Source organism: Ambystoma mexicanum, chromosome 10 (genome assembly GCF_040938575.1).
Source record: "Ambystoma mexicanum isolate Mex_15411 chromosome 10, UKY_AmexF1_1, whole genome shotgun sequence".
Classification (NCBI taxonomy): Eukaryota; Metazoa; Chordata; class Amphibia; order Caudata; family Ambystomatidae; genus Ambystoma; species Ambystoma mexicanum.
Window position 1 is genome coordinate 211,343,417 of NC_090932.1, and position 26,803 is coordinate 211,370,219.

A 26,803-nucleotide genomic window follows, 5' to 3' on the forward strand; every position below is an offset into this window, starting at 1 on the left:
GGGGCACCATCGAGGATGACACAATGGATGTGGTTCACACCCCAACCCCAATTGCATCCCCCCCAGGTATCTACGAGCGATACCGTGCACACAAACACCCAGACCAGTTTGGCCATGAACAAACCCAGGGACATATTAGTCCATCATTCAGTGTTGGGGAGGATGAGCAGGCTGGGCATGCCAGCCAGATTCCCAGCACAGCCACAGGTCCAGCCTCAGGACCACAGCAGGCTGACCTGCTCACTTCACTCATCAGGGAATTCATAAAGGACAACCGTCAGGCCAGGGAGGAGTGGCGGGCAGAGGTGTCAGCACTGGGCTGGTCCTTGACTGACAACACCAACCGCCTTTGCGAGGGGATGTCGGGCCTCCAGCAGGTGCTAGGGCGCATCTCTGATGCCTTGGAGACAGCTCATCCTGCACCACATCCTGAGCAGGAGGCCACACCATCCACCAGCAGTTCAACCCAAACCAGCCGCTCCGTCGGTCAGTCCGTGCAATGCGGCGACGGGACATGCCACCCCCTGGCTCTGGGAGTGCCGAATGAATGAAATGACAGCCTCATGTAGGCTTTGTGGACTCAATGGGACTTGTGTGGGGGAGTTGTGGGGGGAGCGGAAGGGGGTGAGGGTATGTGGGGGAGTTGTGGTGGGAGCGGGAGGGGCGTGAGGGTGGTGGAGGGTTTTGTCACTTACGTTCATATTGTTATTTCAATACACTGGTTGTGTGCAAAAGAAGACCTGAGTGGACATTCATCATTGCACATGTCTCATTTAATCATTCACAGTGCATAGTGTACATGTACCCTCACACCCAGTGCCCTATGTCCAAACATACTGTCACCCTCTGCTGACATGTGTGTCAGAAATATTGTGCAATCACTGACTGCTGCACAGCACATCCCTCCTGAGCATCGCCACCATGATGATGTCCTGCCACATCTTCCTCATCAACTTCATCATCATCAGGTAGTAGCAGTTCCATGTCAGGGGTAGGGGCACGTTTCGGCGGATGCACATATTGTGCAGCATTACACATGCCATAGTGATCTTGGCCACCTTCTCATGCCTGTAGAGGAGTGCCCCACCAGACCGGCAGAGGCAGCAAAATTGTGCCTTCACACGTGTACGGGTGTGGGCACAATTGTAGTCCTCCTCGTGCCTGTTCTGTGGGTGTCAGACAGGGGTGAGGAGCCACGGCTTCAAGGGATAGCCACCATCACCTGCATGAGAGGGGAATGAAGGTAAACGTTTGATGAATCATGATGGACAGCTGTACTAATCACACATGCCTGCAGGTAATCGTTGCCCACATGCACATGTCCCTGGATGCATTGACCCCATTTTCAGTCTCTCAATGTGTCCTGTGCCATGGACTAATGGTGTGGGTTGCATCTTCAAGATGATACATGGTGTGCACTGACATCTTGTTGCACGTGCATCGTGTATGCATAGAGCAGTGTTGGAGCAAAATCAGTGATGTGTTGTGTTCTGTGAGATTTACTTTGGGAGCGTTGACAGTAGTCTGTGCAATATTGGGCATTCAACGCTGCACATTCCCATGGTGACATGCAGCACTCCTGTGGGTGTGCCAACCCGGTGACACACTGTGGATTCCCTAGTTGGTTCAGTTCAATGCACTCCCAGGGATGACTGTCCAGTGTGGTGATATGCTGGAGACAGCAACATAGTGCATATGCACTGCCTGGTGCAGGATGGCAATATGGAGGGTGGGGCCGCTCATGAGTGGTGCATGTGTTGTGGGATGTGGGGTGGTTTACTGCTATTCATGTAGTGATAGGCGTCAACCTTACTTCATTCCTATGTGATTTGGGTGTCATGTTCCATTTGTGATGGTTTGGGGCGGAGTGTTCGGTGATGTGCACAGCGTGCAGTCACACCAAAATTGGCAGCATGGTGGGGTATGCATCCCCCCATTGCCACCCAGGTGGAGTATGCATTACCCACCCCCATTGCCACCCAGGTGGAGTATGCATCCGCCCACCTCACAACCCCCATGCACTGCCATGGCCCAGTCAGGCAACTCACCAAGCAGCCAGGCACGTCATCCAGCATGTTGCTCCATGAAGCGTGGTAGCGTGGAGTTCCGCAGGACCACAGAGTCATGAGTTGATCCAGGATATCGGACACAAAAATGTGTGATGGTCTTGCTGGCGTCGCATACCATCTGCACATTGATGGAGTGGTATTGCTTGCGGTTGCGGTACACCACATCCATGGCATGCGGGACCACCAACTCCACGCGGGTGCAGTCGAGGGCACCTACACAATTTGGCATGCCTGCCAGTGCATGGAAACAAACTTTTGTATCAAATATCTCCTGGGGAGTCCGTGGGAGGGATATGTAGTCCCTTGTGTGCTTGAGGAGGGCATCCAGCACTTGGTTAAGAATACGGGAAAATAAGGGTTGTGATATGCCATGCATGTGCCCCACTGTGTGCTGGTAGGTGCCTGTGGCAAGGAAGTGGAGCACAGACACTACCTTCAGTAGAAGGGGATGTCGGTGTGTATTTCTATGAGGCTCACTATGTCGTCGTGTATCAGGTCCACTATGGTGGTAATGGTGTCCCGGTCCAGGCGGTACAGGGTGTGGATCTGCTCAGGGGTTAGATTGAATGGACTGGCTCTGGTGCGAGGGATTGGGGCCTGCCGGCGTGGTAACAGTGGCTGCACTGGTGGGGCATGCTGGGCCTGTCTCACCCTCCTTCTTATCCTGCGTCTCCTCTGTGGTGGCGGCTGTTGTTGTGCTTGTTGTTGTTGTTGATGTTGTGGCAATGCAAGCAAGTACTCCAGCTCCAGTAATGCTATTGGAATCATTTTGGTGTGGGAGGGGGTGTGGTGTGTGAGGGTGTGCTCCTTTTGTACTGAGCCTGACGCCATTGCCTCCACCTGTGCTGATTGTGTGCACCTGTGGCAGTTTGAGAAACAGCTCAGGGCTTTTTACGGCATGTCTGCGATGCCGGTATTTGCGGCCTGACGCTAAACCCTTTTTACGCCTTCATGAGGCCGTTATTAGCATGCCTGCCTCACTTGTGATCTACTCCGGTTTATGGCATGCCACTAATGCCGGCATGGCGGGTCGCGTGAGCGCAACCAAACCGATATTAACTACAACGTACTTTATGACGCTGTTAATTGCGTTCTGTTTGGTCAGAATATGCCATAGTGTTAATCGATACCGGTATTCCATAACCGGCATCGTTATTCCCTTAGCACCAACCTCGGAATGAAGGCCGATGTGTCTACACTATAACAATAAAAAAACTCTCTGGAAATACAGCACTTAGCGTGAGAATCTCTTTATGTAGGAGAATTAACAATAATTAAGAATTACAAGGTAACCAGGACTATCCACGTTTCCCCTACAAGAGGTGTGGGTTCAACTCTACCTATCTGTGACCTTGCAGAGACATATCCAGAGCATTAGACCAAAGAACGAGCCGAGCACGGGTGTGCTCATTTCTAGAGCCCAGCCTTCTCTCTACCCTGTACTTACAGATCTAATTTGTATTATTTGAGAACAAGTTAATTCCTAAAAAATACAGCTAACTATTGCGATGGTTCTCTTTGATTGTATTGCTTTGTAGGGCATTTTTCACCGTCACAGATAGCAAATAATTGATCAAAATCACAGCTAATGATACATATCTATATATGTACAGTGTGCACACAAATAAAGCTTTAAGTATTGACAGTGGTGACTGAAAAGCTCACGCTACACATGCACACTGCAACAGGTAAAACACGTCTCTGCTCAAAGTAGCTAGAACATGATGGAACCAAATAGTAATGTTCCTTGCTAATAAACAAATTAGAGGTTTCTATTTTTGCTCTCATTTTTCTATACATTTAGATTTATACATAGTATGAAAACAGGGTAACATTTACACAATTAGTAGAAGTCTTTAAAAAGCACGAGGACAGTGATGCAGCCTTCATTTTAGAAAGTGGATTTAAACTTCGAACTGAGAGTGCAAACAATATTTCTGTTTGGAAGTTGTATTTAGCCTATGAATAGAAATATCAGAAAGAATTGACTACATGTGTGCAAGTCCATGACGTCATTAAAACAATGTATTCAAAACTATCATGAACATTGATCTTAGTGGACATTACATAGTTAATTTTAATAGAGTAAAGCACACAGCCTGTTGGCTCAACTCTTTCATAAATTAGGAAGTTCATGGGGGCCGGGGATCCGTGGCATGTTACTGGGGCAGTCCTGGAGCACTGCTCAGTTTTTACTGTTAAATATTTTCATAACATATGCCTGCACCAACTCTATACATTTCAGTGGTCTGGCTGTTGCATGATCATCACAGATTGGCGTTTCTATGGTGGGCACATAATAAGACGTGCATATTCCATTCAGTAGAACTAACACCCAGTAAAGGCTAGCCATAGTGTTCAACAGTTTCTATTTTTCATATATGAAAAGGAATCGATGCAGTAGCTGACAGTGTTTCAGTCAAGTACATATGACTTCCGCAATGTGTCTCCCTGAACAGTCAGTACGGAAAACACAAATCTTTGAGCAGGGTCAGAGTTTATAAGGCTGTGGAAGAGAAGAAGGAAAAGAAGGGGCTCATTATAAGTTTGGTGGTATCTGGGAGGTAAACAGCAATACCGACCGCCACCTGGTCGAGCGGTATTACCGATGGATTACAAGTGGTGGCAGGGCAATGTTAGTCCACATTTATGGAGACCATAGGACTCCATGGGGATTTTTGGTGATGTTACCGCCAACAGTAATTTGCCCAAAATAGCTGCATTATGGCAGTACGGCGGAAAGGGCGTGGAATGACCTCCAACATCTTGCTGGAGGTTTTTCTGCCTGCTTACCGCCAAACTCATGGTTGGGTAATGTGGCAATGCAGTGGTATACGGTATTACTGCTGCATTTTACCCACACCACCAAACTCATACTCCAGATATGATATGTGACATTTATAATGTGCCTGTACACAAGTGTTTCTAGGCATGACAAGAGAAGGATGGGGAAACAGAAGGAGGACACAACAACAATCTTATTAGGCCTTGTGTAATTCAGGTTGCGCAAGTGCAGGGAACTGGGAGGGGAGAAGTGCCGAGGGGGAGGGTGGGAGTAGTGCAGGTAACTCAGTAAATTCAGCCAGCGGGTTGCTCATGAGTGAAAGGAGAAAAGGGACTGTATGGTTGCAGATACAGATCATAAGTGCTGGGGGGGGTGTGGAGGCAGTGCGAGGGAACCTGGACAAGCAGGAGCCCGGGGCCCTGGTTCAGACATAGCCAGGTGACCAGTGCATGGAGCAGTTGGGACATCAGCAGGGGATAGGAAGAGAAAAAGCAGAAGCTAAAAGGAAGGTCTTGAGTTGCTTACGGAACTGGAGGTGGTTCTGCTCAAGTTTGAGAGATGGAGGGAGGCTCTTCCAGAGGGAGGCCCCCGTAGAAAAGCAAGATCTGCCCCCAACAATCTGCTTGGAAAAGCGTCTGACCCTCAGAGAGTTGGAAGTGGATGAGCGGATATCTCACGAAGGGAGATGCTTCGGAAGCGAGAGTGTGTTCCCAGGCCCCAAAAAGCCTCAGAAAGCATTGTGGACGATGGAATGGGTCTTGAACCTGATCCTTGCAGCCACAGGGAGCCACTGAAGAGCTTTCAGAGCTGGAGAGGTACGATGCCTGGGCTTGAGACCAAGGTCAAGTCTTGCAGTCCTGTTCTGGATATGTTGTAGAGAGTAGAGGCAGGCAGATTTAGAAAGAGGCTGTTGCAGTAGTCCACCCTAGCGAGGACCAGAGCTCTGGAGACAGTGAGCATCTGGGTTAAAGTGAGGAAAGGAAGAATACATATGAGGGGGAGCAGCTGATCGTTTGACTTCTTAGAGACCTCAGAGATGTGAGGAGAAAAGGGGAGGGTGGAGTGGAAGATGACACCAAGGTTCTTAGCCTCACAGGTAAGAGCAGGAGGAGGGCGCAGAGTGTGCGGCCAGAGAGAGAGAGGAAAGGAGGGAGCTAGTGTTCCAATCAGGAGGATCCCAGTCTTACTGGCATTTAGGCAGAGATCAGCACATCATTCCTCTATTGTGGCCAGACAGTCTGGTATGAGAGAAGGGGAGGAGACAGCTGATGGGGGCCTGAAAGAGATCTGGTTGTCATGCACACAACATGGAACGTTGGAGCAGAAAGTAGTGATGCAGTAGGCAAGATGTGTAGAAGGTAGTGGTTAAAAAGACAGGGAGAAAGGTTAGACCCCTGGGGAATACCACAATTAGAGAGAGAGATAGACAAGAGGAAAGACCCCAGTTGCACCTGAGAGGGTCGATTCGTGAAAAATAGGTCAGCCAGGCCAGGGCCAGATCAGTGATACCCAGGATAGCTATGCCAAAGTTCTGGTTCTATCACCACAGAAAGGGTGTATTGGCAAGGTGGAGCCCCTGACACATGATGCATTTGATCTGCCAACAACCAATCTCCTAACCAGTGTGACCAGTCTTTTGAAGGAAACAACTGGAGCACAAGGAATAGACGTCTGGCATGAAAGAACAGAAGAATGCTCACAAGTAAATAGTTGAGAAGTAGCTGATGAGTTTGGAACTAATAACAAATGAAAAGCAGTGGGAGGCAGGGTGGTCTGTGAGACTCGGCTCTCTAGAATGTTTGGGAATATGATTTGAACTATAACTATGATTCCAATGATCACTTTGCATTAACTGTGATGGCTAAGGTAATGGGAGTTGTAGTCCAAATCACATGGGGATCCAAAGGTTGCACACCTCTGACCTAGATCAGTGAAGAACATTTGAGACTAGCAAGTCAGTCATACTCATCCTGTCACGCTAGTCACACAGATTTATTGTCTATATGGGAAGCTCATGGGGGTATTTTGCACTGATTGAGCATGTTCACACTGAATTTTGAATGAACCAGCTTTTTGAAGACCATTGGCTGATGGGTACATTGGCAGCAGAGGCTACAACAAGCACTTCGATTGCTCAAACAGGTGTTTACAAACACGAGAATGGGGCATGCCTGAGTTTCTAATAATGACATCACTATTTCCTACACCACTTCATTTCAGATGACTTCTGCTTCTGAATACTGTATTGAAAGGTGTTATTATTATCATACTCAATGGCAATAATTAGGACTTCTGAGCAGTATCAGAGAGCGTGAAAAGTAAATATTATAATTAGGGGGGTAATGAGCAACACTTTGAAAGAACACTTGAGGGAATCATTGATTATGTTATGGTGTTGCTGAGTATCTATCGCAGGGATGTGTGCCAGAATTACATGCAATCAAATCCAAGGATCATTATGCAAGTGGGATAATCTTAGTGATATACATGAATGCTGGCTCTCGGTTTCCAGCTAACAACAAGAGAAGGGGGCACAAGCTAATCAACGAAGGGCCACATGCAGGGTTCTTGAAAGGAAACGTGCAGCTCTTTCTTAAAAAGCAAATGCTTCAGAAAAATCACAGGGCAACCTTAATGAACTCCCTTGATGTATTTAAATGAGCCCCAATGATTATGTACGATTACAAGGAACCTGGTATTTGCTGGGAACCCCAGTGTACCATCCCCAATATTGCATCTTCTTCATGATCACCAGGTTGGAATTTGATATGACAGGTTTCCAGGGGAGCAGATTGGTCAGTGTGTTGGCTACTTTCAAGTGGCTGCTGAAGGGAGATGCAGAAGTAATTGCCCATTTCCCTTTCACTTTTTGTCGAAAACTGGAGGGTGTTATAGTATATTGAACTGGATTCACTTGAATGGAGGATATTTGGGCTCCAATCACTTTATTGGAGGTGGCATTCCACCCGAAAAGCCAGTATATCATTGGATGTATGTGTTGCCTTTATATAGGACCTTTGTAAAGTGCAGACTTGAGTCCAATGCCCAATGAAGCTTATTACAGAGAAACAGGGTTGCGTATCATGGGATGAGGATACACTAGGGTCTGTTGGATGGCCTTACAGTGCGGATCATTGGGAACGCTGCATGTTTACATACATCTGGTCAAGGGGAAGAAGGAGCTAGATTAGAGGCCTCAGCCGGGCTTTGTTTGGGGAAATGTGAGTGGTGAATAGGCATTCAGAGAAGGGTAAGTGATCAGAATACTTATGAAATCTGAATTGGATTGTTTTGGCACCTCAAATTGAGTGTGCAGTGATTAGGAGATTTCAAAGATCTTTGCAGGTGTACGGCATGCAAACGTGGGCCCCAAACCAGATGCCGACAGTCTGGGGGTCTTTTGATAGTGAGACCCTGGGAATGGAGAGCAAGAAAGTGCTAGAGAAGACACAGAGGTCCATTCACAGTGCTGCCTATCGCTTTTAGGGGTGATGGAACACGTTGTGGGCAGGGTCTTGCTTCATGCTTAGAGGACACTGATAGTGGATTGAAGTCTCAATTGGACATACTTCACTCACTCATGGAAGGAGTTTTCCCCCTGGCACCCTACACCAACAGGCACTGCCTCAGAGAGAAGTGAAGCTCCTGGGTTGTTTAAAGTTTATTGGTGGATATCCTGCTGTATGGTGAGGCAGGAATTTTGCAGAAGATCCTGGATTAAGGCCAGTGGTTACCCACTCCCCGATTGATTTTTACTGTAGTTGGCTCAACACTTTTGCTTGAGGACAGAGAAGAGCCTGTCAGATCATATTCAGTGACTAGGTGGGTAATACAATTAAGAATTGATATTACAGCTGTGTAACACTCCAAGCCAGTGGTGAACTGAAGGTGTGTTCAAAGAACTCTAATAATTATTGCACGTCTTGGTGTGCCATTTCAAATAGGGGAGAAAAAAATGTTCAGTCACCTACCACCTCCTAGCTCTACTTGACAAAGGTTTTTCTAATGTGTAATTAACCATGCAACAAGGTACCAACACCCATTGCTTTTAGTACCCTACAGCTTCTGTCTTAGCCATCATTCGGAAGGGATGTACTCAAACATGGGGTATCCTGGCAAGGGTATCTTTAACAAGGGGCCATTTCATGTATGCTTATATTAAGCCCACCTTGGGTTGGTGTTGGGTTGCATATGTTTGACATAGCTTTCAATTCCAATGCAAATACACATATAATACATCTTATAAGCACCAGGAATGTGAAGTAGATGTGCTGCTCAGCCAATCAGAGAGCTTGGAATGTGGGACATAACTGATGCTATCGGCCATCCTTTCTAGTAGATCAATAGGATAACATCACCTTTCGCCCTGAAACCACGGCCTGCATTTAAGGGGACCCACCATATTATCCCTAACCTCCACATCACACAACCACCTGACTTCTTCCCCAGTCCTGCGTTCCCCATCCACTTACTGCTTTTCTTTCTCTAGCAGACACCCTGCTCGCCTCATCGCTATGCCTCACAGTTTCAACCTTCTTTGCCACCTTGAAACAGGAGGTTTAGGAGAAGTTTCCTTCTTCAATTTCCATTGCAGCCATTTTGATTTGTACTCATGTTTTACTTGTGAAATCGATGCGCACAATTTCGCAACTTAAATCAATGACACTGACTACCCAGAAAACATGCCGGCTGCTGTTACCCATAGACCTTGGTGGGGGGGCATTAGAACCTGGTGGTGGAACAGAGGGTCACGTTAAGGCACTTGCTCCACCGTGGCCTGTTACTTGGGCCCAGACCATTACCATGTGGTGAAGCCCCCCACCTCAGAAGTTGTTGCTTAAATAATACATTGAAACTGAAGACTTGAGGGCTGGAGGACTCCTTTCTTAGGGATTGGATTGTACCACTGCTCTGTCTATTGTTTGACTAATGGGAGGTGATGAAGCTGCGTATTTGCCGTAGTCCCCTTGAGTTGATCGTTGGGCACAATCATTGTTTGTCGAATGAATGGAGGTAGAGAGAAGATTTCCACGACGTCAGCCCTCAAAATATAGAAACACTCAGGAAGAATATGCCAGAAAACGTGGATTTGTATGTGGGTAGTTGGAAGCACATCAAACAGTGGTATTTGATATTATAAGAAGACACATATATGAGTACACAACAGGTCAAGAGGTCTAGATAACTGTTGTTCTAAGAGTCCATTCCTTTTTTGAAGGGGCAGACACAATAAAAGGTGTGTCGGGGCGGTGGGGGGGGGGTAGTTCAGTGAGGTGCACTTTTTTGGCTGACTCGCAGATGTCCAAGTAAATCCAGAAATATGTGCATGTTAATCATTTTACGTTGCATTATATCTAAGCCTGTTTGGTGCTCTGCATTTTTGCACTGGAATAGGAAGGTGAGAAAGTTAAAGCCCCTGCTGGTATGTTAGAGGGAGAAGTGATGGATGGCTCAATGCTGGTAGTTGAAGGTTCCATGACCCTGATTGATGGAAAGTGGTGCTGGCAGGTTTTGCACATGTATGTATGCCTTTTCTCCTGACTCCAAGGTTTACTGGTTGCTGTGCCCACCATATACGTCTAGGTCCTGGCAGCTTAGGAGCGTAATATAGAGGGAGACAAGTCTGTCCGTTCAATTAAATGTTGTCATGAATGAAAGTTATAAAAAATAATTGACATTGTGCGCTGTGGACATCACCTTTCACCTCACCGGTGGGTACTAAGAATTGACTTGCCCTTATATGTATTTATTTGTGATTTGTGTGGTGACCGCTGCGGATGGATCTGTTTACTGAGAAAACCCCAGAGGCACACAACAGCTCCTGAAGAGTGATGTCCTCCGAGATGATGAATGCCTCTGGCGCCATTCAGAGAGCGGGCACCGTGGTGACCTTTCTTGATGACAGTGCAGTAATGAATGGACTAAGTGAGAAAGCTAAAGATCAGACCATGGTTGTCATCTAGAGAAAGCAACTTTGTTGCAGATCAGCAGAAGATTGTGTATTGTATTGTTTATTATTTATTTGGCGCACCAAATCCAAAGGTATCCGGGCGCAAATATGTTGTAACTATTGTGTGTTGAGGATGTTCAGCCTGATCAGAACTCATTACAGCCTGGCAGGAGTATGTACAACTCATGAGATGGTTTATTTCTTTGCACTGCTTCAATGTGACAGTCATGTTTAGACAACACGTCAAGCATTTAAAAACTACTAGACTCTCTCTGGCTCTTTAATAATTTTTTCTTTGGGAGGGGGGAGTTGACATTACATCAGTCTCAATAACGTTTCCCTGATTTCGGTCACTCTTTCTGCTGGTCATAATATGTTTGACCTACACTACGGCACCTTGCCATATGACAGTCAATTAATGCCCCCAGGTTTGGTTTTCTTTTACCTGAATACCAATGGAGAACGCAGACTTGACTATTATTTATGTATGTATGTATTTATTTATTTATTTATTTATTTATTTATTTATTAGTAGAATTTCGCCCAATATGTTTTTTTTATACATTACATCACGTTTAACAGTGTGCACTCAACAGATTAAAATAAGCATCATAAAAGTTGAAAAGCTTAAGTTTAAGCTCAATTCCTGCTCAAATATAAATACAAATGTATCTGTAAAAGGCTATTTATTTTTTATTTTTTATTTTATTGTTTGCTTGTTTGGCGCTTATACAATAAGACAATACTGTTTCAAAGTGCCCATAGGGCAAGAGAGGGAACAGGAGTGGGATATACATTAACATACATTAGAAACCCAATATTTACGAGCAGTGGAGGGGAGCGGGGAGAAAAGAGGACAAACCTACTATGTCTTGTGAGTATTCAGAACGTGCAAGTGCAGCAAGGAAGAGGGCAGGGGGTATCAATTAATGAGCTATCAATTAAAAATGTCATCATCGTCAATGTATCCTAAAGAACATGATGTAAAGGTGTCTGGATACAAAAGGGTATCATTCTCTGGACAGTTAAAACTAACCTCCAAAATCTCAACATCCTAAAGTAGTCCCAAATACATTTTTTTTTAAATTTCAGTTATATTAGTTTTGCAAAGGTAGAAGTTTGACAATCATTTACAGGCATTTTCCACCTACAAGTCAGATAAAAGAGTCTTCACAAAAAGAACAATCATGTGTAAAGCATATAAAGTCTTTGGAGATCACATAAGTTTCCAATAGCATCATCAAAACCAATTACCTTCACCTGCACCCTCCCCCCTTTTCACACAGTGCCGTCTGGAGAGCTAGAAGAGACCAATTCTTACATCTGAACCATTCTTATACTATGACATGGGGCACATGAGCACAATATAACCTATGAATTTGGCATAGCAGACAACGTCGACCGTTGAGTAGATTGGCTCTAAATGTAGTAACGCTTTGCACACATTCTTTTCATGTAACATATTTAGCACGAATTTCAGACCATGCGTTCTCAACTGTGGTGCGATCCCCATGTAGGGCTGCAGTCAGGCTGTCCATTCTATATATGTTCAGGGCAACACCCAGCCATTCAGTATTGCTAGGGAGCATGGCTCTCTTCCATACCATGGTGAGACAGGCTCTTGCAGCCATCAATAGACCTTGTATCATTTTGTGTGCTTTCATGGTCATGTCGTCCATCTCAACCAGACCAAACAGAATCAACAGTGGTTATTTCTCCCTTTCATCATCATCTAATTCCCTGATCCAACTGAGAACCTCTGACCAGTAGGCTTGGACCACTGCACATCCCCACCACTTATGCCAATAGTCATCCCGCTTCCGCAACCCGTATGTGCTTAACCCTTGGTACATTTTGGCAAGCCGGATTGGGTCATACACGCCATCTATACATCAACTTGATGGCGTGTAGTTTGTATTGGCAAGATATAGATGATTTTGCCATTCATCTACATATTTGTAGCCATAGTTTTTGTGAGATCTGCCTACCCATATCCGCTTCCCATCTGTCCTTGAGTGTGAGGGATGGTGTAATATCAACCTCAATCAATGCCAAGTACATTGCACTTATTAAACCTCTAGAGCTCTTGCATGTGTTAAGAATTCTTTCAAACGTGGTGAGGTTCCTTTGTAACTGGTCTTTCCATATCGCCCTTGTCATCACCCCCTTGAGTCTCAGGTATAGGAAGACCGAAAGCGTGCCTATACTGAGTGCCTCCTGAAGCTCCTGAATAGTGATAAAGGAGCCATTTCTCCAGAGTTGACCCGCCCTTTCTAATCCTGCATTGTACCAGGTCTCAAAGGTCCCTGGGTCCGGGTTTGCATCTCGGATCCCTGGTGACCAAAGGTGTCCCAGTGGAGAGGGCCAGGTCGTAACTCCCACCATTTTCTTGCCTGGCTTCCATATTGCCCATATTGTACCAATAATGGGGTGAGTTTTGACGCTATTACGTAGTTGGGGCCCCCAGAACCCATAGCCATTAACCCAAGATAAAAGGACGGAGATGATAGTTGTCCAGGGCTATCCATTGTGGTTCTGACTACTGCCTGATGTGCGGAACAAGGGCACAGAGTTGGGCTGCTCTATAATATGTTTATACGTCTGGGAGGCCTACCCCTGCATTGTCCTTTCGGAGCTGGAGCAAAGATCTGGTGACTCTAGGCTTTTGACTTTGCCACAGGAAGGTTGAAAGAGACTTTCTGGTATCCGTGAAATATTCTTGGGGCATTTTGATGGGAAGCATTTGGAACAGGTAGAGTATTTTAGGTAGAGTCACCATTTTTATTGCATTTAAATGGCCCAGCCAAGAGATGGTAAGCTTGGACCACCTTTGGATATCTTTTTGAAGGGCATGTGATAATGGAGGGAAGTTAGCTTCATATAGTGATTCCAGGTCATGGGTAACATTGATGCCCAGGCATCGGAGTGTGGAGAGGCTGACCTTTACTCCAAGGGGAGCGAAGCGTTCTGCCGCAGAATCTCTACTTTTATCAATTGGGAGGAGGATAGACTTCCCGGTGTTGATTTTCAGGCCGGCCAGTTCACCATATTCTTCAATTATGCTGATCGCAGCAGGGACAGAATTTAGGGGATCAGTTAAATGTAATAAGATGTTGTCAGCGTAGAGGCCTAGTTTATATTCAAGTTCTCCCACTGTGATTCCCTTAACTCTACCATCTTGTCTTAATTTGTGCGCTAACGGCTCAAGGGACAGCACAAATAATATAGCCTCCGTTCACTGTCACTGATGTTGTGGGAGAGGTGTACAGTGCTTTAATGGCGCAGCAGAGCTTCGGCCCCAACCCATTCCAAACTAATACCCTTTCTAGGAAGTCCCATGACACCCTATCGAAGGCCTTCTCAGCATCTAGTGACAAACGGGACGGATACCCTCCCATTGCCTGTGCTTCATGGATTAAATGAAGTGTTTTCCTCATGGTATCCACGCCCTGTCTCCCAATAACGAAGCCAACTTGATCAGAGTGTATTAAACGTGGTAAGTGCGTTTCAAGCCGGGCCGCAATGACTCTGGCATATACTTTAGAATCAATGTTAAGAAGAGAGATAGGGCGATAAGAGCTACAGTATTTGGGGTCTCTACCTTCCTTCGGAATGACAGCGAGAAGGGCCTGAGAGAAGGACGGGGGGATTGGCCTGTGTCAAAGATGTGGTTGAACAGGGATGCAAGGAAGGGGGCGATGAATGTGGAGAATGTCTTATAAAAAACCGGGCGTGAAACCATTGCTCCCGGGGCCTTTCCTGTCTTTAGGCGTTTTATGGCTTCTGTAACTTCTTCTTCTGTGACTGGTGTATCTAAGGATTTGGCCTCCATGGATTTGAGTGTGGGGATCCGCACCTCTTTACCATATGTGTTAATACTTACTAAGGGGGTGGGGGTCACATGTATATAAATCTTCATAAAAGAAGTCAAATGCTTCTTGTATACCATCGGGAGATGTTACTATCATATCTGTAAGGGTGCCATCTGTCTTCTCGATGAGGACAACCCATCTTTCTGCCTTCTGTGCTCGGAGACGAGCCGCCAGGAGGTCACCCTTTTCATAGTATTTTTGTTTGAGGTATTGTAGGGTTTGAGCTGTTTTGCCCATGATAAGTATTTTCAGCTCCACTCTGAGCTGTCTGGCTTCGGCAATATATTTGGGTCTCTCACATGGGGAGGACTGTGCCAATTTTTGGGCTGTAGAGAGCTTCTCCCTAATATTCTTTTCTATCAGGGCGCGTTCTCTTTTTTTTGTGGCCCTTCCCTAATGAGCACTCCGCTCCAGGTGGCCTTGGCTGCCTCCCATACGGATGTCTTCCCAATCTCTCCTGTGTCATTGGTAGCAAAGAATTGCTCAATCTCGGTTTCAAGAGTTTCTTTGAAAACCAAGTCCGCCCATAAAGAGTTGTTACATCTCCATTTGGTGTTCCAGGGGGCCAGGTCGTTCCAGCATATGTCCACCATAACCATATCGTGATCCGACCATACAGCGGGGTGTATATTCGCTGTGCGAAGTATGCTCAGGAGGCCATCAGAGAGGAAGATGTAATCGATACGCGTGAGCGTGTCATGGGGAGGGAGTGGAAAGTGAAGCCTCTGTCCGCTAAATACAAATGGTGCCAACTGTCAGTGAGGCCATATAGGTCAAGGGTTAGTTTGATTTCTGCTTCATCTCGGGAGGTGGGTGGGTCATGTGCATCGGCTCTAGTTTGTCTATCCACAGAACTATCCATCCCCGTATTAAAGTCTCCACCAAGAGCTATGTGTCCCTTAGCCATGCTAAAAACCTTCTCAGTGATTTTGTGGAGGAACCTATTCTGCCCTTGGTTAGGCACATAAAGTGTGGCAATGGTGACAATTGTGCCTCAAATGTTTCCCACAACTATGAGAGCCCTTCCTTGCTTGTCCGACCATGTCTCAAGAGTTGTCATCCGGAGGCCTTTGTGAGTTAGGATCCCCACTCCCACCTTTTTTAAGATACTAGAGCTCCAGAAGGAAGAGCCTACCTCGTGAGATGGGATCACTTTCTCTTCACCCCTTCGGTATCGTGTTTCTTGGAGAAATAGAATATCTATGTTTGATCTCTTGAATGCTCTGGCCACCATGGATTTTTTTGTGGGGGAGTTCAAACCCTTCACATTAAGTTTGCATATGCGTAGTGTGTTGTTAGAGAATATAGGTGACATCTCGAGCTTCGTGTTAGTATGTAAATGGCCAAGTCGTCTGCTTCATGGTCAAAGTCATGTTTGATAGTGCAGTGCATGGTTCATCTTCTTTGAATTGGGTCTCAATTAGTCCTGAAGAGGTCAAGGGTTGACCCGTCCAGTTCATGTTCTGTCCCTTCATGTTCCTGTTTTGTATTCTTCCGCCCCCCAGGTCTGTCTTCTGATGCATTATATGTCTTTCTCCCACCCCACCCTTCCCTCCCTCCCCTCTCCCCCCTACATTCGGCGTCCGACCCTTCCAGGTTAACATCACCCAGTTGGTCTCGGACCACCAATGGAAACCGCGAAACAAGCGGTCCTATCCTAATGTAAACATATATAACAGTGAGCCCCCAACCGTGTGCTCATAATCCAACAAAAACAACTTACAAGTATGAATTCTGACCCCCTTCTTAGGCATCGTTCCAGTGTTTGTATTACCTCATATTTCTATCTGAGCACCCCAAACATGCAGGCCCCAATTCACTGTTTGTGTGACAGAAATTAATCAGTTAGATCTGAAGTCTGACCTTGGGGTCGAGTACATCATTGGCGTGTGCTGAGCATAAATTCCCCCCATCAGACACACCCAAATCACTCCACTCTCCCTCGGGAGGCGCCCGAGTGCTCAGCTTCAGCCGTACTACTCACCCCACCGCTCCTTTGCCTCGTGCGATCTGGCATGACAGTCTGGAATCCAGGTTAATGCTCCATTTCCTGTGAATTGTTCATCCTCCGGAATTTCCTGGATCCCTGAATCCTGCTGCGCCGCGAGCCCTTAGTGCACCATTCACTCTCCTCTCTCCTTGACTCACCAAGGGAGGATCCCTCCCCCTGGGGACCCAACAGGTCAGCTATACAGTCTGCAATGTCCTTTTCTGAAACAAGTTTCATTGTCGAGCCTTCCCACCCCAAATACATTTTTAATAAAAAAAGAGCTGCATGTACTCCTCAAATTTCCGTATAATTTAATTATAGTAGGATTTGGAATATCTCCTCAATTTGTCCATAATAAATCATAAATGCTGGTTACATCCTTACCCTCTAAAAACCTATTCCACGATCAAGGTGGAACCATAAAACCAGGGGCATGGTCATAAGCCTTGTAGGAAACACTAAGAATGTCAATGAGGTCTTTGTCTATTATGTGTTGATATCCGTGCCTGAGATTTTTAAAGAAGTCATATGGAGACTGTTAGCTTGGCTTCTGTCCTCTTTGCCTATGCATAAGGGAATCGTGTTTGGCATGTGTATGCGTGTATGATGATGGCATTTGGCCAGTTAGACATCTTAGAAATGCTGTCTTCCCTCATTGCTCTCTGCCTTAGCATGCATCCCAGGGGCTGCCTGCATTGTGGAACTGCGTTCGTATTTGCCTGTGTAATTACTGTCCAGGTCAATTCAAACATCACTCAACACCACCATCCATTTCCCTGGCTCACCAGTCCATTTCTCTTTAAGGCTTGGGAATGGTGCTCTTGGCATTTGAATTCTGATAGCCTCCTGGATCGTTTATATATGAATTCACATTCTGGTTCCAGAGCTTATTTGATCTTATAGGGTGATATGATAGTTAAAGACCATGTTGATTGATTGTTTATTTATATAGCGCCTATACACAATGTGTTTCAAAGCGCTTCAAGGAGGGAGGGAACATAGGAAAATACAGTTACATTCAGTAAAAGTCCTTGAAACAGTACAGAATGAGAAAAATAACTATCGTAATAGGCTTGTCGACATTTCTGATAGTGCAAGTGCATAGAACAAGTAAGGCAAGAGAAAATGGAAAGGAAGGAGAACAAAGTAAGCAGTAACATTACTATGTCTGACGACAATTGATGTAGTGCAGGTGGTATACAGGAGGAGGGGTGAGGGGGCGGGGGGATATGAGTGGGGAGAAGGAGATGAACAGGGCACGCTACTGAGCAAATTTGTCAGTGACAAATTTAAAAAGCAGGGGTGGGGGAAGGAGGGAGAAGAACAAGGGGGAGGTGGGGAGACAGACAAGCTGCTATCAAAAATCAAGGGAACAAATGATAGGAGTAAGTGCTAGGAGGGGGAAGGCTGAGAGGAGAGAGAAATAAGTAGGTGGGGGAGTAGGAAGATAGTAGAAGAGGAGGGAATTGTGGAGGGGGGAAAAGGTAGAAGGCAGGTAAGGGTGGGGGCACACAGACAACCATGGGGGGGGTATGGGGGCACACAGACACTCACGGGGGGCATGGGGGCACACAGACACTCATGGGGGGCATTGGGGCACACAGACAATCACACGGGGGCATGGGGGCACACAGACACTCACGGGGGCATGGGGGCACACAGACACACAACGGGGGGCATGGGGGCACACAGACACACAAAGGGGGTCGGCGGTCCGGCGTACCGTGGTGGACAGGGGTAGACAGGGTTATAGGTTCGGGTCTTTGGTGGGAGGGCCGGCCAAGCCTGCCGGCTTTCCCATAGGCTGCTATCATTAGATGCACAGCCTATCAGGGCAAGCAGCAGGAGTCGAGGCCAAAGCTCAGAGGAGCACTTTTGTGGGTGGCCATGATGGAATGGCCATGGAACACGAGAAGTTACATTTAAAAGAGAGCAGAGTCCGTTGCTACACAGAGAAATACATTTTTGTAGTAGGCAGCAATGCGAAGCGGCACAAAGTAAAGTGGAAGTCCAGGATGCAAATGTTTGCAGAATCACGCACGAGCACGAAAAAGTTAGTGATAAGCCTCCGGGCTTACCTTGCTTCATGATGTGATTGAAGCAGCGTTGCATCTCCCGATGGAAATGGGAGAGGGCAGGGTCTCCTACATCCTGCAGCTTCATGGTGAATGGGGAAGGCAGCGTTCTGAGTGATAGTGGTGGGCCAGTTTCGGGCCTTTGGTGGGAGGGCCGGCCAAGCCTGCCGGCTTTCCCATAGGCTGCTATCATTAGATGTACAGCCAATCAGGGCAAGCAGCAGGAGTCGAGGCCAAAGCTCAGAGGAGCACTTTTGCGGGCAGCATTATGGAATGCCCATGGAACACGAGAAGTTACATTTAAAAGAGAGCACAGTCCATTGCTACACAGGGAAATACATTTTTGTAGTAGGCAGCAATGCGAAGCAGCACAAAGTAAAGTGGAAGTCCAGGATGCAAATGTTTGCAGAATCACGCACGAGCACGAACAAGTTAGTGAGAAGCCTCCGGGCTTACCTTGCTTCATGATGTTATCGAGCACGCTAGCAAAATGACCTTGCTTCACTGATCCCTGTAACATTTGCAGCAGGCCAATATCAGGTAGCATTGTCCTCCCAACTAGGGGCTCATTACTTAAGACAAAGAATCCACAAATGTGGTGAATACCAGGCAGTAATGTCATCCCAACTCAGGTTTATTGCTTAAGACAGAGAAACCACAAGTGTGGTAAGTCAATTTCTCCGGCTTTCAAAGGATAAAATGTCTGCAGAATCAACGATACCCAGATATGCAAAATGTAGACTCATGGGTTAATAATTTCATGAGTCTGAGCGCCAAAGTAAAGGCATTTTTGTGTGAGGCACCAGGGAGAAACTCTCGGTCCCGTGTTGTGGAATCCAGAGTCCAGCAACGTCCAGGTCGTCAAGCATCTGCATGCTTCAGGGCCTAAGTGTGAATGTCTAACTCTTCACCCGGGACCCTTTCCCTCTTGCATCCCCAAGCTCACTCCAAACCAGCCCGATCTGTCTTCCGCCATTGTTAGTACTTACATATTTCCTATGGCAACATTTTTGCTGATTCATCCATAGCTGCATCACATCTCAGGCAGCATCATTGTAAATCCTCTCCCTCCGTTTCAGAATGAGAACATGTTTACAATGTGGATGGTAAGACAGGTGTAGGTAGGTACCCATTGAAACTTGTTTAATGTTCGAATTTTGGGTGCATTTATCTTTCTATGCATTAAATAGCCTGGACATTGTTTATTGGATTTTGATGCCCACCACCTCCCTGCATCTCAACTTACCTGCTGGACTGGAACTTTGTCCCCCGGTCCCAGTGCACCTCCCGCCCATGGCCGCCATCATAGACATCAAAAAAGGGATTTAGTCCCTTTTCCAATGGTGACAGCCATCTTTTATTTTGGGAGAATAGTGTCATGCAATACACGCAGAAAATCGCCTGGATATGAAATAAACCATTTGCATCCCGGATGAACTCTGGGTGGCTATCACTCCTGCATTGGGGGTCGAGGGGCAGACACCAGTAACGGCCCACAGCCCTTCACTCGGGACTGCATAGGCTTGGGCTGGATGGCTGTTACAGCCCATGTCCATCCCCCAAAGCAGGGGTGACTGCCAAAAGAGTAACACACTCTACAGTACTGTAGCCTAAGATTAGGTTTATGAGGGGCAGATAGTTGGTCCTTAATTTAGATGTGCTTCCATACTTATGTACACATAGGCCCTCATTAGGACCCTGGCGGAGGACCATGGTGCAATCTGCACCATGGTCCATGGCGCTAAGCTGCCAACTCCGCCAAGGTGGTTGGCGGACTTACCGCCCCATGCCGACCTTGGCGGGGCGGTAAGTCCCCAATCCCCATTTTACCCTTCCCCATTCCCATTCTTGCCCCATAGGGTATAATGGGAGTGGGGAAGGCGTTAATTACGCCACCGTAAATTACGGTGGCGTAATTAACAACAAGTCCCGTAGCGCCATGGATTTTTCCGCCTGCAAAAAGCAGGCGTAAAAATCCTCCATGGCGCTACGGGAACTCATAGTCTGGCGGAGAGGTATGCCATGCACTACGCCGGTGTAAAACCCTCTCCGCCAGGCTCCTAATGAGGGCCATAGTGTTGAGCCAGTTCTATGTAAAACTAAAAAAGAAAAAAAAATAGGGACAGCTGGAGATAGTTGCAGGAGCTGTACATTTATATGTCTTGTTGCTTGATTATCTACTTCTGTGGGTGCACTTTGCATTGGAGTGGGACGAATTACAGACTGTGTGAGAGAAATCCTGAGAGTGATGAGACTTTGCTGGATTTCTGTAATGGGATTGCCAGCACCATACATCTCCCAGAGTTTCCACTGATCTTCGGGCTGATGTAATTACGCACTGTTGTGATCATGCACTCATGTTCAGGTAGAAGGTAAAGCTGTGGCAATTTCTCACAAGTGCAATGAATAACTGCAAGTTTCTCTCCAGAATGGTGCCCTGTAAATGGTGTAAAATGGTAGGAGGCAGCGCACCATGTTAAGTGTAGCCATCAAACTGCAACACAGGAGAGTCTGCCCTTACTCTGTTAGTATCTAGGGCAAGCATAGGTAAATATTACAAGAGGATTCAAACAGGAAAAAAACAAATCTTACTACCAGTGTTTAAAATCACTATGTATGTGGAGGAATATAGACATAAAGTAATATTATTTTTTCACATATTACAAGACCATATATTTGTTCAGTTTGTCATTAGAACACAGCACGTGTGCTCAGTCTCCAAAATGTGTATAATCTTCACATTTATTCAATAAAAAAAGTTAATCTAATGAAAAACACATACAAATAGAAGGTGGCACATATAGAAATATGCTAGATGCATATGTGACACAAAACAACGAGAAACATCAAGGTGTAAACACAATACAAAAAATCCATACAGTAGATTACCACCCTTTCCTATGGGTAACATTCAGACTAAAAACATCTACAGAAAAGGTGTACAGAAATGTTTCCCAAGCTGCTATAATTCAAGAACATAAATAGTCAAACAGTAGTCAAAATCTGGCTGCAACATAGCGTTGTAGGTGTGTTACTTCAAACACACTGTAAATAGACCAGCCAGTTGGAATATGTGTGTAGAATTGCTATTCATTCTTTTAGTTCAGGGGTCAAGCCATAGTGCCTTAATCAGAAGTGAAATCTTTCAGCTTGGGCAAACAGACATTGCTCATGCAGAAAGGTGCGAGTGGCCAATATGGTAGAGGGCACTCTACCGGAGGATACCATCTGCATATCGGAGGATCACCCTTGCCCTCCTGTGATGGGAACAGAGGCACTAGTTGACTTACTTAAAGAAATGATGCTTACATTTAAATGAAGAAGTCTTCTTATGTTAACTAGTGGGCATAAGCAGGGGCCACCAGCCTTGGCCCTAACGTGAAATAAAGAAATAAAGACACAAGGCTAGTGAATTCCAACTAGACCTTGAAGGTTCAAATCAGCCACGCGCTCAAACAAGGGTATGTATTGTTACATATTTGGATAGTTTGATGCTTCTACAACCACCCCAGCTTCATTATACCACCAATATACTGTATTGCCTGTGACACAATTATAGTATGAAAGTAGCACCTGTCTATTCCTAATTCAATTTCATTTTATTTGAATTTTAGTTAATGTTATTCCGAATTGGACAAACAAAAAAACATTCATTAAACATTACATCAATCAGTTAAAACGGTTTATAGTGACATTTTCGAATGCCATATTTTCGAAATGCCATTTTGTCGGCACAAAATTGACAGGAAAAAAAATGTGAATATTTGTTTTAATTATATTTTTGAAATGGGGGGTTCTCCCCCAAATCCCTGTTTTTTTGTTATCAATTTTTTGTTTACGTACAAAACAAAAAAAAACATATAAAATAAAAAAACAATACATTCGAAAACAAAAAAATTCGGCAAAATGTTTTTAACAAAATGGTATTTCAAAAATATGTTTTCGAAAATATGACCGGAGACCAATTAAAACATCACAATAAACACATCATGCAGGTAAAAACAGAAGTGTGCGTGCAGTTCCAGCTAATACCAATTCAATGACATTCTTTAACTGTACATGTATCAAAAAATACTCTCTGCTTTCTTAGAGCCTGAATGTAGTGTCAATCTACATGCCTATAGCAAATATGTTGCCACAACGCAGGTTTCATACAAAATAGATGCTTGCTTACAAAGTACCAGAGCATCTGCAATTGATTGTGCATCAACATTATGTAAGATGGGTTTTAACCAACATTTCCTCAGGTTGTTCTGAACATAAAATGGAGAGCATGTTTGATATTGGTTCTGCATTATGGGCAGAAGGGCCGGAATCCATCTGACCATTGTGAGGCAAAGGAAGCCAACACCGATGGGTCCACATATAACTTGGCAACAAAGTGCTTGTAAAGGCTGCTTTCGTTTTCAAATAAAACAAACAAGAGGACAAATAAAATGTCCTTGAACGGCAAGGGGATTTAAATTTTGCTGCACATTGTATAATAAGAACTAATTTCCCCTACAACTTTGCCCCTTGGCCATCCGAGCCGCAAGATTAGTTGCACCTTTTCAAAATAGAGTCTGTTAATTCTGTTTATTGTAATGTTGAAGTTCGCTACCAATATGAATATATATATATATATATATATGAAGGGCCAATTCTGAAAATGCTTTGGCAATGGTGGTTTTCAAACCCTTCTCTCACATGTACTCTCCACCGACTGGTCTCTTGGTCAACCATCTACTCCCCTGCCCTTGCTAGAACACCCTTCATTCTTCTCTTGCCTTTCTATGCCCTTGCCATCCAAGCCATGAGATTAGTTTCATACTTCAGGGTCTATGACACTATTCTGCTAATTGTATGCCACCATGCTCATGGCTTACTTTCTGTTTAGGCAAATCATCGAAAGGGCAGATATATAAATCAAGTAGAGATCACTTGTGACAAGGTGACTCGCATTGGGGCAAAGGGTGTATTGCATGTTGGCTGATCATGTGGATGGGTAATCCGTAATGCACATATTTTACCATGAATGGCCTCGTCTGGCTTTAGGGGTGCTTAAACCTCTTTAAATATATAACACAGAGTGCACAAGTCTTTTGTAATGGATTGTATGCAGCTCGGGGAAAAACTGCAGCATTTCCAGTGAGTCTAACACTGCCTCAAATTTGGATGTTCTCCTCATTACAAGTCTGGTGGTCCAGAAACAAGGGTTTCGATAGGCACCCTTTTCCGACTGCCAGACTACGAGAATGCCTAAAGGGGCCGGTGCTCCAAGGAGGTCTGACCTGCTGGTTACACCGACCCCTGCTGGCATGGTTATCTTGGAAGCACTGGCACAGTTAGCAACTGTGGTGGTGCTTCTGTGACCCCATTCCCACGGAGTCCTATGGCACCATTTGAACCACCACCTGCATACTGTGTGGCACAAGATTAAGTAGAGAAACTCCACACCAGCTGCCCTTGATCACCCTAATAGCAGCACCCTTCAACAGTGACAGTGATATGAAAGTGTCAAATAACACACCCGTGTGTCACCACAAAATACTGCCAGAAGTGATCCTCATCACCACAACACATTTGGACAGCCAAATAATTCTGGCACTCAGTGTCTGGCCAAGCTCAGCCTGAACCAGTGGCAGCATCCAATAGCATAGGAACATTGCCACCACCAGAACCATAGCATCCTGTTAGTGCTGGTAGAGCTTGTGCTATGCCTGCATTTAAGCAGGAGAGGTCAGATTGAGTGATGGCACATCGTACCTGCATTGGCTGGTGCCTGTCAGTACAAAGGAGATTAATCCTATGGCTGACATGGAAAGACACATGCTCAAGCACCATCCTACTTCCTGGTAGGTGACTGGACAAAGGGTAGAGAAAGGGAAGACGTGGACTACTGGGAGAGTCTTAGTGGTTCTGGTGCTTGGTATGAGCACAAAAAATAGAGTCAGATCCTCCAGTTTGGAGAGTATTATAGTACCTTCACAGATATGTTGAGCTAAATAAATAGAAATATCACCTACAATTCTGAGTGTAATATTAGGAGAACAAGAGTGGCATCACTGGTTGGTAGAGCCAAGATCATTGAGGCAGAACATCCAGTTCTATTGCTGCAGTTTTAGGAGTGTTAGAGTGACTCTTCTGGTTGGTAGGATTAAAAATATTGAAGCTGAAACTCCTGTTTGAAAGTATGATACCAAGAATAGGATGAGTTGCTCTGAAGGTCAGTAGACCAAAATAACTGAAGAGGAACACAAGAATTATAACTTTTAATTTTTCTCTGTACTCCACAGCTACTGTCAGATATGTTCATCATCTGAATCTTTGTTTTGCTTTGCACGTGCTGGGTCTAGGGTATACTCTACATGTATTCTTTGGTGATATGATACTTATTGTCTGTGAAAGTAAGCTCTCTCACATATGTGTTTCCGAGAGTCTTCTCCACTGGTCTGGGACAATAGACCCAGCAGCACCAAACAGCAATTCAAATTGAGCAATAGTTGTGGTGATTGCTTAGAGATTCCACAGCTCATTGAACAATTACAAATAGTCAAAATGATGGTTTTCCCGTTTGCCTACACAGAATTACACTGGGTATTCTTCAGTGCCCAGGTGGCATGAGTCTAAAACATAGGCATCAGCCATCTGGTCCATAGAGAAAGCACTGCATTTCCGAGGGCCCCTGGTACATACACCAAACTAGGCTGTGAGAGGAGTGTGTCCAACATTCACTAATATTTTTCCACTTTATGAAAGCTTGCCACTGAGTTAGTGTCTGACGTTGGGGAGAATGAGTGTGTACTGTCTGATAAACTACATTTCAGTAGTGGAAATCAGCACTTGATAGTTTATCTAAGACCTATCACTTTCTGTTGGCTTCCCATCTAGATTGTAAGTCTCTCCTTACACATAGATATCTCACCCTCCTTTAAAGGCCAACCTCCTGCATTTTCCTTAACCTCACACACATGTATGTTTAAAGTTTCCAAATGGGCTTTAAACCGCGGTTCAAGAAAACAAGCCAGGAATGACTACATATTCCATTTCATAACAACAATACATGAATCCTGTCAAAAGGTTGACAACACTTTCATGTTTGCCCCCTTCTGCATTGCCGCAAAAATCATGTTACTTTTTTATGTTAGCTATTTCTAATTCCAAGAGATATGCCATGGCAGCTTCACACACAAATACACATCAGCTAACTACTAGAAATGCTTGAATCAACCCAAATCAACTGTCCCTGCGGATCAACCAACAACCACAATGGATGTAAAACTGTACAACATTCACAACTGGATCATGTCCACATGGGATGTATTTCCCTAATAAATGTTTCAAAAACACTCAAAAAAGAAACAAGCTAAATGGTTGACCCCAAACTAAAGTACTTAAAAAAAGGAAAATTGGAAACTGGAGAAAATCCGATGTAAAAGTACACTAGCAAATTTGCCTGCCACCAACAGTTGCATCTTTACAGGGCTGAAGTACTCAAAGCAACCCCTGTACCTATCACAGAGAATCACCAAACCGCTCACAGCTAAACCCACCAGAACCGCCTACACCAACCGAGTCACAGTTCCCAAGACACATAGGGCTTGTGCTGGAGGCTTCCCGTTCATTGCCGCTACTCATTGGAACTCCCTACCACCCCACCTCAGAGATATGGCTCTCCGAAAAACTGTCAAAACTCTGTTGTTTGTTTGATCGGGCACCCTGCCCGCTGCATAGCTTTCATTTGTACTAATTGTAACTATATCTGCTTCCTGTAACCACATTAATGTAATTTACTCCTGCAGCGAAACTGTGATATGCTCACTGTAACCTGGAGCAATGTATCGTCCATGTAACTAAGACACATTCATGTCACAGTACCTCAATACCTCTGGGCTGCTAGTGCGCTTTATAAATGTACAAAATAAAATAAAATAAATCACACTATTCCACATTGATTTGGCACATCACAGCAAAAACGAAATGTGTTAGATCCTCAGAGACTTCAAAAACCTGGCAGTTTGCAGTGCAACCCCTCCACCTACACAAGAGTGCTGTGTGCATGTTGCAACACACTTTAACCAAA